Below are 13,347 nucleotides of genomic sequence, written 5' to 3' on the forward strand. Positions count from 1 at the left end.
TAGGGCTAAATAGTTCCCCAGGGTAGATATGTAAATCAAACATTAATAATAATTCTGGGCTCTATTAGTTAGCATCTGTGGGTAAACAATGAAACTTCTGGAGTGAAGGAATAATTGCAGAATTTTAATACAGAAAGCTACTTGTCTCCACATATGTGGAAACATTATTTACAAAATAATGACAATAACAACAAAACCTGGTAATAAACAAACCAGTTCTTAGAGTTTCATTCTGCAAAACAAATTACTACAAAGCTGAGTGTTTCCAGTGTTTGTTAGTCGTGATATGTCTTTAATGTGAAATTTGAAGATGCCTTTTTTTTTTTAGCCTCATTTTTCTTTCTCTTCAATTTTTATTCCTCCTAGTTCTTTTTCTTGTGAAACCAAGAACTCAGTGGTGCCCAACAGGGATTAGTGGGTCTTTGAGGAATCTTTCCTAAGCCATTTTTGGCATTTAGGACAAATCCTATTCTATGATTATTGAGAATTTGGCAAAATCAAGCTCTCTCTCATATATTTACAGAATAATAAGGAAAACTGATTGATAGGATTTTCATCACAACTAAATGTAGCTTTGACATAAACACAATGAGCTTCTACTTGGCAGTTAAACATATCCTAAGGCAAAATAGTTTAGAGTTAGGGAACTCAGAAGCATCCAGAGAAAAAGGAAAGAAAGCATGCTAGTAGACAGAAGTATGGCAATCTCACATCTTTTATTGAAGGGTAGATTTCAGGTGGGTGTTATTAAAAATGTCAATTAATTGAATTAAGGGTGTCTTAATAGTACTCAGTTTACTTTTAGCTGCCTCTAAGCACTTTAAGGAAAGAGAAATAAACAGTATTAAATATCAATTTCCAGAAAAATTATCTCTGACTGAAAACAAAACAAAAAAATCACTCTAGAAATAACCTGGCTCTCATGCTATGAAACATATCTGGATGCATCTCATTCTTTGCAGATGAATCCACAGTAGTGTTTCTATATCTGTAGAAGGTGTAAATATAAAATAAGGAATTCTCATAAGACACCATAACGCTCAGTCCAGTGCCCTGTAGTTAGTGGCAGAGTTCAGTAAAAGGGAACATTTTGGGTGTTCTTCTCTCCTTTTACTTTTAAAGGACAATGGAGCAGAGAAGGGCTTGTTGCCTGGGGGAGTGATCAGAGGATGGGTCAGGGCAGGGTCTAGGAGAGGTGTTAAGGTTAAGCTTGACCACACCCATAGTGAGGTCAGTTCTCTTCACACCTCTCCATGAATCAGAACACCACACCTTAGAACGTCAAGGTACAGAAATGTATGGAGAGAAACATATAAACCTCACCCTGTGTTTTTGGAAGAGTTACAACAGAATGGAAGTTTTCATTAACTAGAGTAACTTACTGAGGTAGAAAGAAGCTTATCCAGAGGATATTTCTAGCAACTTTAGTCCCAGTAGAACAGAGCGAAAAGGGAAGCTAGTGTTCCAAATTTTTGCATCATGCTTTAAGCGAGTTCCACGGTGGTCAATTGGGTTTATTGATTCCCTGAGTAATTGACAGTGCTGACTCTTTTGTTGAGTCCCCTTTCCAACACCCCGCCCCATTTTGTGCTAGGACTGTGGACACGAAGGCAAGCCTCTTCCCTACACCTGTTCCTGTACCCAGTCAGGTGAAGGGAGATAAACAATTCCATAGAGCAATCCACGTAAGATATTATGGGAGTACCCAGGAGAGGCATATAATCCCAGATTTGGAGAGTCACAGAAGGCATCCAGGAGGTAGTGACATCTCCCTTTGGACCAGACCAACAAAATAAAGGAGGGACAAGGTCTTGATTATCCTGGGAGAAGCACTTTTTTTTTTTTTTTTTCAGGCTAAGGGGTGAATGTCACAATAGGGAGTGTGGGGACAGAGTGCAGGATGGCTGTTATGGCAGAATTGGTGAGAAAAGAACTTCTAAAGCTGGAGGGGACCTTCAAGGTCATGTCACCCACGTACATCTTACATCTGGTAACTGAAGCTGGAGGAGAAGGATTGTCCAAAGTCATACAGTTGGTTAATAATTGACGAGGACTGGAACCCAACCAGTCTTTCTGACTCCCAACTTGTTGCTAGCTTCATTTTTTTCTTATGAATTCTAAGGGCTGTGTCATTTTGATAGTTACTAAAATGCATTGAAAAGAGGAACTAATGGGAAATGCTGAAGAAAAATAATAAGCCAACAGCAAGCAAAATGCTACATTTTTGTTATAAAAATCGGTAGTCATGATTAAAAAGAAATATAATAGAAATATAAATGACCAAAACTTGACTTCAAGTCAAGCTCTTAGAGTATCAAGTATATTTAGAGTACCACGATATGAGGTGAACCCTATGGAGGTAATTAATCATTAATGTGGAAACCTGGAATTCTGTATTACCAAGGGACAGAGCCATCCCTGTAATACACACACACACCAGATTCCTATTAAATCTCTAAGAGTAGGGCTTAGGCATAATACTTTTTAGAAGTCATACTGATATTGCTAGGATTGGGAGCCAGGATTGGGAACCACTGCTCTAATCTAACCAGGTGTGTGTGTGTGTGTAGAAGAAGGGATTATCTAGGGAAGTTCTTGGAGGAGCATCTTGAACGATGAATAGGAGCCTACAGAACTAGAGATGGGACTTATTCTGCAGATAGTGAGGAACCACTGAAGAGTTTACGGAGGAGGGAGACACAGTCAGATTTGAGTTTTGAATGGACTACACGAATGGCAGAATGGAAAATAGATACTGGGGAGATTTTAGTCGAGAGTTCTCATTAACTGTGTCTCTCTGATTCCTATACCTGTTTTGAGCTGTTTTGTGGTCAGTGACTTGTGGCCTATAATCTTTTCCACACTTTTTGATGGCACATGTGAGGAGGAGAGAAAAGAAAAGAGACAACAGAGAAAAGGAGGTGGGCAGGCTCAGTGTCTGGTAGAAAGAACTTCTTTAGCCGGGTTCCGTGGCTGGTGCCACTTGGGCATATCCTGATTGGGATGTACAGGGAAACATAGAGTTCCATGGCTTTCTGTAGGATGTTGCTACTCAAACTGTGATCCCCTGGACCAGCAGTGTGAGAATCCCTTTGGAGTTTTATGAAAGTGCACAATGTAATACCCTATTCAGGACCGACAGATCAGAAACTTAACTTTTAACAAGCTTCCCAGGTAGTTTTTATGCACTCTAGTTTGAAAAAGCACGACTCTAGAAGAATCTTTTTTCAAACTTTTAAACCAAGATCCTCCCACATGGCAAGAAATTCATTTTACATGGTGGCCTAGAAGAGGTGCACATGCAGGCACATGCAACTGAAGAGAAATATTCGGGAGGCAAACGTGATCTGTGCTGTGATGCTGTGCTTTCCTATCCTAGCCTAAAAATGTGTGCTGGTCAACACCTACTCCACTGATTTTGTAATTCACTAATACTTTGTGACATACTTGGGTTTTGCTCCTAAAGAAACCAAAGTGGCATAGCCCTAAAACAGAATATTGGAAGTATTTTCCCAGCTTGCAGGAAAAATAAATGTAAAACAATTTGTCAATTTAAAGATATTTCTTCCTATACATTAAAAACCAAAACCTGGCTTTTGCCATTACTTGATTGCTAGCAGCTGAGTGTCAGTAAACATAATAAAGAATAAAAGGAGACAAATATTTGTGGAAAAATAATTGGAGTCAGTCATGCTTAGTTTAATTAATAATTAAAAAATATATTAGCAGTGTGCTTTCAGTTGAAATTTTATGTATCATAAGATGGATGTTTCTTGCTATGACATTTTCTCGATATAAAAAAGATTTGGCCATTTGATATCATTATGTATATTAATATTTAATACGACCTGATTGCAGTTAAGAGTGAGTTGCTCTAGAAAAGTACTTCTCAAACTATTTTTGACCATAGTGTGGATTGACAGAACAAAAGCTCTCACAGCCCACTTTTTCTATTCATTCCCACTCTATACAGGGGAAAAGAAAAATAGAGTAATAAGAGGGAACGTGTCACTGTATAAGCAAATTTTTGTGGTTTGCCATAACAGAGTGGTAGAGATGACTCGTATTTGAATCACAATGTATACATGACTTAAAGTCTAGTGATTGCAAAATTATGGTCCTCAAATATCGTTGATGGAAGCATATATCACTGTATACTCTGGGGTTAACCAAACAATCCACAACAAAGTCCAGTGTAAATGAAGAAGCTAAGCCAAAAGTAATTCACAAGTAGAAGGCATTTGGAAGTCATGACCAAGCTAAGACCACACTGATAAGTAGTGTGCTTCCTGAAAACTGCTGCCATTCCACAAGCTGTGCTCAATTTGAGTTATGTAAACTTGCCAGCATTGCATGGCAGTGTAAGACCCTGAATTGGGGTCATCAGTGAGCTCTACTAAAACAAGAATTGATTTTGTGAATATACCATTTTAGAAACTTTGACTCATTCTTTTAGTAGGTGACCATTATATCATCTTTGAGCGTGAAAAGGACAGTATATGAATTCTATATCAACTATCTATAAGAACCAAAGAAAGAATGTACATTATCAAAATGCCCAATGTGGATTATAATCCATATTTTCAGAACTACTAGTAGAGAATCATTCATTATCAGGGTTCCCAATGGAGCTATCTAGTGACAACTCTGGACTTTCATGGCTTTTTAAGGGTTTTTGTGTTTTCGTTTGTTTTAAGTTTTCTTTTCTTTTTTTGAGAACACAGGAAAACCTATTGAGATTTGCCTAGGAACTAAGCCTAAGTAATCCTACGTATTTCCACACTCTCAGCCCTGTCTAGGCCAGAGATTGTTAAAAAGTTTAATGTCACAAGCGGAGTCAGTGATTTGTAATGGATGTCTGTGGGGCTGTGTTGATGTCACAATGGGGTGTCTTGATTGATTAACAACAGTGCCCAGGGGCACTGGCCAGTGGATGGACAGCTGCATGCCTTGTTTTGCCCTTCCTGCTACAGGCTCTCTTCTCTGACACTCTGAGGCAGGATGTGGGTCCCCTGTCACTTTGTTGATGTGTGCTTCTTGGGTATTACTGATTAATTAAGCTTTGACTTCCTGCTTACCATGTCCAGATTCAGCTAAGGTTGCCAGATAAAATACAGGATTCTCAGGTACATCCGAGTTTCAGGTAAACAACAAATACAATTTTTGGTTAAGTATGTCCCAAATATTGCAAAGGATGGACTTATACAAAAAACGTTATTTGTCTGAAATTCAAATTTAATTGGATAACCTGTATTTTTATTTGCTAATTCTGGCACCCTAAATTCAGCATTTAGAATACTCGATAGTGTTCTAATATCTGGATTTATAAGTCACCTACCTCTGATTCCTTCAGGATGTACAACCTCACCTAGGACTAGAGTAGTTTTGTGTATCCTAGAGTGACCCAAGTAAATATGCAAACTAATCCTGAATTTCAAAAGTTTGATAAATCCAAAGAATGTGGAAAAGGGGAGTGGGCATGATTTAAAGGATTAGGGGTCAGTGGATGTAGGAATTAGAAATGTTCAATATTATAGGTTGGTGCTTTCTGAAGGAGGCTGAGGTAGGCAAAACCAGTTGGATTAGAGGTGACTCTCAGGGAGGGATTTAAAAGGAGAAAAATTGTATCATGGTGTTTGGTTCTTTTAAACTTGCAACTACTTCCACAATAGGAGTTTCTGGAATCGTGCAAGGGGGCAAAAATGGCATTGTTAGGGCTCAGGCTGGCACTCTGTTTAGATGAAGAGGATACTTCTATGTGCAATTCTGAAATCTGGCTGTGATAATCTTTGGAGTCCTGCCAAAGCATTCAAATAATATTCTTCACACTTTCGAAAAGGGGTAAGGAGGTGGGGAGAAAACATACTAAAATACAGAGTTTTAGGAGCTACTCTTGGTATTACTCTCCTGTCTGCTTCTCTTTATCATTCTGTTCTCTTTTCACTTTATCAGATTTCTGGGAGTAAATTCTAATTGTCATGTTTGCTTCAAATGTGTGTGTGTGTGTGTATGCCTGTGTGTGAATATAGTTTAATTTAAAACCATCATCACTTTTGGTAGTAATTCAGAAGCACCTTAAGCTTTGTAAAGCAAAACAACAAATAAAAACTGGAAATCAGAATTTAGCCAAAGATTAAATTTGTACCAGTCACAGAAAAGTTTACAGTCAGGTGCTACTAACTGTAGTTATTAAAACTGATTTTATTAGATTTTCTGTATGCTGAAGAGTTACCCTGAAGTGTGGCAGATCTTTGTCATCTTGGTAGATCACACAAACTCAGTAAGGTGTTTGATGACTGTGCTTTGGCGCCATGACTGAGCTCGCATTATCCATCTGAATTTGCAGTAAACATTTGATTTAGAGCTGCTTAGAAAACTCAGCACAGACCTTTCTTTTCCCTTATCGGCATGTTTTATGAAGCACTGAAATACTTGTAGAGTGCCCAAAGACTGCAAACGAAATGGGGACATTCATCTATGATCACTTTCACATAAAGTCTAGATATTCAGCAATTTAGGAGGAAATGCACCTGCCAGCCCCAAACCAAGCTGCAGGTAAACTGGCTATACCATTTTGCTTCCTAAGAACTCTTTCTCTCACCCTGCAGTGTTTTCTGCCTATACTGGTCATTTTTGTGTTACTTATGGCAGGGTCCCCAGGAAGATGAAGGAAGTGGGGGAAGATTATGTGCCAGCAGGTGGGTTTCCTCTAAAGCCTTTTGAATGAAGCTTCCTCCTTCCACGTGTTTACAAACACCCCTTCCTGTGATTTTTGCAACACAGAGTATGGTGAATGCCCAGCCAGCTCACAGCACAGCCAGGAGCTAAATGACTGTGGCAGTGAGCTGGTGCCTCTGCAAGCTGTGAGTGGGGTACGATGGGTATTCTGTCATCCGCGAGGGAGCCAGGAGGCGGACTACAACTCTCCCACACAACCATCCCCACTTGGTCCTGCAGGTAGCAAGAATGTCACGTTGATGCAAAAGGCTGATGCTCTGCTTCTTTGTTTCCCCTGCTCAGCCTATCTCAGTGACAGCAAGAGAAGTAGGAAGCTGAGTTTGGGCAGAGCAGTCTAGTGCTATGGCCAAGTGGTCCTGGAGATCTTATAGAAATAGTTTCTCTTGTCCCTGATGAGTAAGGGCAAGTCCCATTATCTTCATATGGTTTTTTTCCTCACATAACTGTTGAATGTCTGGTATGGTGGGAAAAATACAGCAAGAGGTCATTCTGGCTGGAGAAATTTGCTAAGCTAATAAATGCAGCGACGTATATAATAGAATTGGGTTAGCAGTTAGTCTTAACTTTAGAGGTTAAAAAAAGAAATATTTGGGATGTCTTTTTATATGCATGATTATTAAATTCCGGAGAGCCCAACTATTCTAAGTGGCGTGAAGCTTAGATCAGTGATAGCTGAGCAAATGTTCTACGGTAATAATTATGGGTTGATTTATAAATTACATTAATAGTTTGTAACCAATGGCAGATTTGATGATATCAAAATTAACCCTGTCTCATGTTTCTGTATGATTATACCCTAGTCTAGTGTATGCCAGATACACCTCATTTCATACACTTTCTACAATGGAAAACTGTGCGTATGTTGGATTTTAATAAATGAAGCTGCACTCTAACTCTACAATGGCAAAAACAGATGTAGGAAGGTTAATCTTAGTGGTTACTGTGTGCCAGGCACAGTGTTGAGTTCTTTGTATAAATTTTCTAATTTTAACCCTCACAAAACCCCATGATTTAGATGCTATAATAATGTCCAATTGATACATTTAGAAATTGGCCCAGAAAGGTTAAATAACAACCATGAGGATTAAGTGATGAAGTTCCCATTTCAGTTCAGGCTCTCTGATACTCCTGGGCTCATGTTATGTGGTGAAAAGTGATCTGACATCGTTGTCACACAGCTAAACATTGTCCAGACAAGATAGTTCTTCCAACCAGATAGCTGTTTATCTCATGCTTCCTTCTTGGCCAAATCTCCCTTGTAAGACTAACATTTGTGAAGTCAGGCTTTGTGTGTTATTTATCTCTATATTTTGAACTACAGTTAGCTTGGACACAGGAGGCAAGGCATTCAGTAATTGTGTTGAATACCTGAGTAGGGTATTTATAAACTTGAATGGATTTTATAGTGTTGCTTTCGCATTTTGCCATATGTAACTAGGCTAAAGCAACATCACTATAGTTATCAATATTTTTCTACTTATCTTTGGAGTCTGCATCTTGCCAGAGTAGTAGAAAAACAATCTTAGTTAATTTAGCTTTGACTAGGTTTTTCTCATACTTTGTAGCTACATTTAAGGGTGAGTTGCAGGCCCTAACCCGGCAAAATGGATACTGGGGTGTAGTTCCCAGAGCCCCTCCTCAGGCATCCATTCCCTCAGTTGCCAAGAGTGTTGTCTATTAACAGCTCACAGTTGGATTCCACCCTGGGATTTGCTCTTGGCTGAAAGGAGCTGCCCAAGGTAAAAGCCCGTCCCTGAGGACAGTGCATATCCAATGATGGTTGAAGTGGGGGTACAAAGCATCAGCCTCCTAGCTTCAATGTGGGGAGAATTCTGAGGGTCTCTCCCAGCCCAGAGCTCCCTAAAACATTGTTTGAGCCCTCCCTTATTAATTGCATTGCACTTCACATTCTTCCTCTGCCCAGATCCTATTCTTTCACTTCTTACAAGTGTTCCCATGTGCATTCTCCAATAAACTTTCTGTACACAGTCCTCTTTTTCAGGCGACTTGACCTAAGGCAGTAGGTGCCAGCAGTCGTCCTAGGAAGTGGACTCTTAATGGATGTAGGAACTAGGCTACTTGCAACAAGGACGAAGTCATAGCTGGGAGAAGTAGTCACTGGTGTGCTGTGGCAATGCAAGTGTTAACATTTTCACTGGGGGTTAAACCAAGATGTGAAGGGAATTCACTGACTGGTATTATTTCTCAGACATTTAAGAAATACAGAGGGCATCAGAATTATAAGGACTATGGAATCAGATTACCCTTGTTGAGTGCTATGGCCGCATTGCAGATAGCTCAGAGTGATTAATCACCAACTGAAAGTGAAGTGTGAAACTCAGAGGGCCTTCTTGGCTCCATATAATGAGACTTTCATCTCTTGCGTTCAGAAGACAGAAAATCCTGATGATCAGGACCAGGTCTTAATTATAAGTGTAGCAGAGCTTTAAGGAAGGTCAAATTCTCAACTGTGGCAAATGTGCTATGCCAAGGTCAAGGCCCTGATTAGGAATGCATGCAATGTTGAGACTTGGGATAGAGACATCTAAACTGATGCACTCAAGAACCTTGAAACCCAGATCCTCCTAAGACATTAGATCTATAGAATTAGCTGTCTCATTTCTGTTAGAGGCTAATGCCCCCTCTTGCTCAAAAACATTTCAGTAACCTGTAACTTATAAGACTTCATGCACCCCACCTGCCTTAAGATCCACCCACCTTCCCACTTGGCCACCAAATTAGGGTCAAGTTATAATATAGTCCAGCTAGAGAAATGTTAGTTCTGCTAGGGAAAGAAAGAGACTACATGCTGAAGTTGCTGTAGGGTCCAGCCAATATGTACTTGCAGGATCCATGAGAGTAAAGATAGGATGATTCCTTGGAGTGCTGGATTATAAAGTTGGACAAAGAAAAACTAACCTTGGGACACAGAATTTATCTCCTGTCAAGAATCCTGGGCAATTGCACTAATATATTGCTAGGATGGATTTTATTAATTTGAAAAAAAATAGCCATGTAAAATGAATTTCCATTACCAGAATTTCCATGGAAGACAATGGAATAATGGATCAAAAGCTTAAATAAGTTGATATAGTAGATGTACCATGGATCTTCCAAGGAAAGCTAGAGAAACCAACAGCTAGCTATATTCTGGATGATCTGAAAGACACTTTATTTACCAAAATAATAAGAGATACGATAGTGAAAAGGAACTCACATTGTTGCCACGTTTACCATTGGTTGTGCTCTATAGGCTGGGGCAAGTGATAGATGATGTTACAGAATCTGGCTTTCAAACAGCAACGAGTGCTATGGGATTCCAAAATAATTGGGACCAAGTAGTGAAGATTAACCACCTGAATTGAAGGAGGGCTCAGTTTTTGTAATGAGCGTCCACGTTCTGTAGTAGCAAAGGACCCTGGCATGCAGAGATCTAGGCAGTTAATAGAATATAGCATCCCTAAGAACAAGATAGATGAATGGCCAACAAGGCTACTGCTGAATCTACGTATCAAAAGAAATCAAGGAGAAATGATCAGGAGGCCGAGAGCAGCCACACCAAAGAAAGTCATGGTCCCTCCCCAATTTCTGGATCTGAGACAGTATTTTAACTGTAATCCTCATATTGGTTCCTTGGCTTATAGAGGTGAGAACTATCTTCATATAGACGGCCAAGTGGAAATTACTGAGACTGCCCCTGTCCCCAGTCCATACCACTACCTCAGTCAAGAGGTAAATACAAGAAGTGTCACATACCAGGAGGAATGGAAGATACTAATGTCACTTTTAAAAACTTAAAGTGTGAATCATATGCAGACTTGGTCCACCAGTTTGGCCCTACATAAACCACATAGAACCTGGTGGATAACAGTAAGCTCCTGCAAACTGAACCAAGTAATAGCGCCAAGTGCAAGTTGCTGGGCCAGGTCAGTTGCTTTGCTAGAGCAGATTAACACAGCCTTAGTACATGGTATGCAGTGATCAATCCAATGAGTGTGTGTGTGTGTGTGTGTGTGTGTACACATGATGATTTGATGATTGCTCAAAAGATGGTGTTAATCAAATGAATACTAGCATCATTCATTGTATTACAATCTTAATATAGTGATTTCCTTTCTTAAAATGTGTATACTTTTTTTGGCTCTCTCTATCTATCTATCTATCTATGGTACTGGGGGTGCCAAAAACATGTATACGCATGACTTGTATTCATCTTTTGTTATCAGTATATATTGACTATTAAAATTTTAATAGAGTTTTTTCCTTTCTTAAACTGTATGTACATTTTTTTGGCACCCTTTGTATATATGAAAGATCTAATACATGTTCTGTGTGTGGGGTGTTAAAAATTGTTTAATGTTATTGTTCTTGAAATTGTTAACTGTAGCAGCATAGAAGATAATAAAATGCATAATTTGAAATATAAATATTGACATTAGATTCTTGAAACTCAGTGTTGACCATATCAGCCATATTGATGGGAGTTTGCAGTGCTCTCCTCGCAACTGATCAACTTAGGTTTTCTTTTATATTTTGAAATTTATAAACATCTTTCTTAGTGTCCACAAGAATGTATTTATGATGTGCAAGTGCTTCAATGATTCACTGTATTCCACATTGGTGAGCAAATATCTCACTTCTCGGTTAGCTAATGAGATTTCATGACTAAAGCTGATATTATGAATGAAAGGGTTGCCATGGAGAGGACGCAAACCAAATTCAGGATTCAAGTACTCCTTCTTTCCTTCTGCATGTCTGTGAGGTAAGTAAGAAAAGCACCAAGGTGCTTTGAGCTAACAACCATTTGGCTTCATCACTAGAAAGGATTACTTGATCAATAGAAATCAGTGTGCAATCATGGTAATTGTTAAGGAAATACACATAAAACTTATGAAGATGTACCATGTCATGACTCTTAAATTGTTAAAAATAAATACAACAATGATTTCTATGGGTTCAGAAAATGCACACTTTTCACTTAGCTGGTAACACTATAAATTGGCCTGCTTTTTCAGAAAGGCAATTTGATAATTTGGCATAAGAGTCTCAAAATAGTTGTTTTCCTTTGGTTTAGTAATTTCGTTTTCAGAGATTTACCCTATGAAAATTATCTGAGATAAGAGAAAAATTGATGTACAAGGATGCTTATCGAAAATTAACTTATAATATTGGAAAATTAGAACCAACCCAATGTCTGGCAATAGAGAGATAGTCAAACAAATGATACCATGGTTTTACTGTAAAATAATACACATCAATTCAAATTTTTAAACCACATTTTATGATATAGAAGATGCTTATGACATTATATTAAATGAAAAGTACTGTATTTATAGAATAATCTGAATTTTATAGGAAAGGCATAACCTTTTGGGGTGTAAAAAATTCCAGGGCTAATCAACCCTGATCTTGGACTTGTAGTTTCCAGAATTATAAAATGATATATTTCTGTTGTTTAAGGGATGAAATTTCCAGGAGGAAAATGCACCAACATATGAACAATGTTTTTCTTGGGATAGCAGATTTAAGAGGAGTTTTAATTTTTCCTTATAAATTTTGCATTTTCAAAATTTTCCACATTGGCAATGGATGACTTGTAATTATACAGGCGTGATAGAAGTATCCTCATACAAGGGACGTTTGTCGTGGTGGTAACACTGTTGTCTTCATGTGGTAAGGAAGAAAGCATTCCACACGCACATAGTACTATGCAATGGTGGGCGTATCTGCCTTTCCTTTCCAGAAAGTGCCCCACCATCCTCTGTCTCGCTCTCAAAGTCCTGGTCCTTTGTTTCTTTGGCCTGCATGTATTGTGGGCACAGTATTAAAACGCAATTTCTTCCTTTGTGGAGTGCCAATAGGAATTGACCTCTGTTGATACTCCTTGATGGCTACGTATTGAAAGGCTTCATTTGTAACTAGCCATAATTTGGAAACTTCCTTCTCTTTTCAGAAACAGCAAACATGCTAAGCCCTAAGAAAAGCACAGAATTTTGTGGCCCGTAGCCTTTTTCAACTGCTATGGCATGAATTTTGACTTACACCCAGGAGCATATTTGTGACAAAGGAATTTGAGCATTACTGGGGTGGAAGGAGAAAATGTCTACTTCCAGAAAAACAACAGCAAGTTCCTGGTTTCTGTGTATACCGAATTTGGAAAGGAATTATTAGTAACTATGAACAGAAACTCGTGTGGTGATGAATGCCATGCAAGGTTGCAGTGTTCAGTCTTTTCTCCAAGGAACTTGTTTCCTTTATCTGGTTCTATATACCCCTTTCACTTTGATTCACTCCTTCCAAGATTTCTCCCAGCACAGGCTTTACAAAGTGTGATGTAGAAAACAAATGAAAACAAATCAAATGCTGTAAAATTGCCATAGGTTTTCTAAGAATACAGAAAAAAAAACAACACACCTTTTTCTTTTCTTTCTTTTCCTTCTTCTCTCTGTCCCTTCATCCCTCACTTCCTCTCTTGTCCTCGTTCTCTCACTCTCTTACTCTCGGCTTCCTGATTTGGGTTGTTACATAAAGTCTGATCCTATTTGTTTTCTTTAGAGGTAAGAATATACAGAATTTTAGTTTTAAGAACAGTGTTTTAACATACACAGG

Source organism: Rhinolophus ferrumequinum, chromosome 8, assembly GCF_004115265.2.
Source record: "Rhinolophus ferrumequinum isolate MPI-CBG mRhiFer1 chromosome 8, mRhiFer1_v1.p, whole genome shotgun sequence".
Lineage (NCBI taxonomy): Eukaryota > Metazoa > Chordata > Mammalia > Chiroptera > Rhinolophidae > Rhinolophus > Rhinolophus ferrumequinum.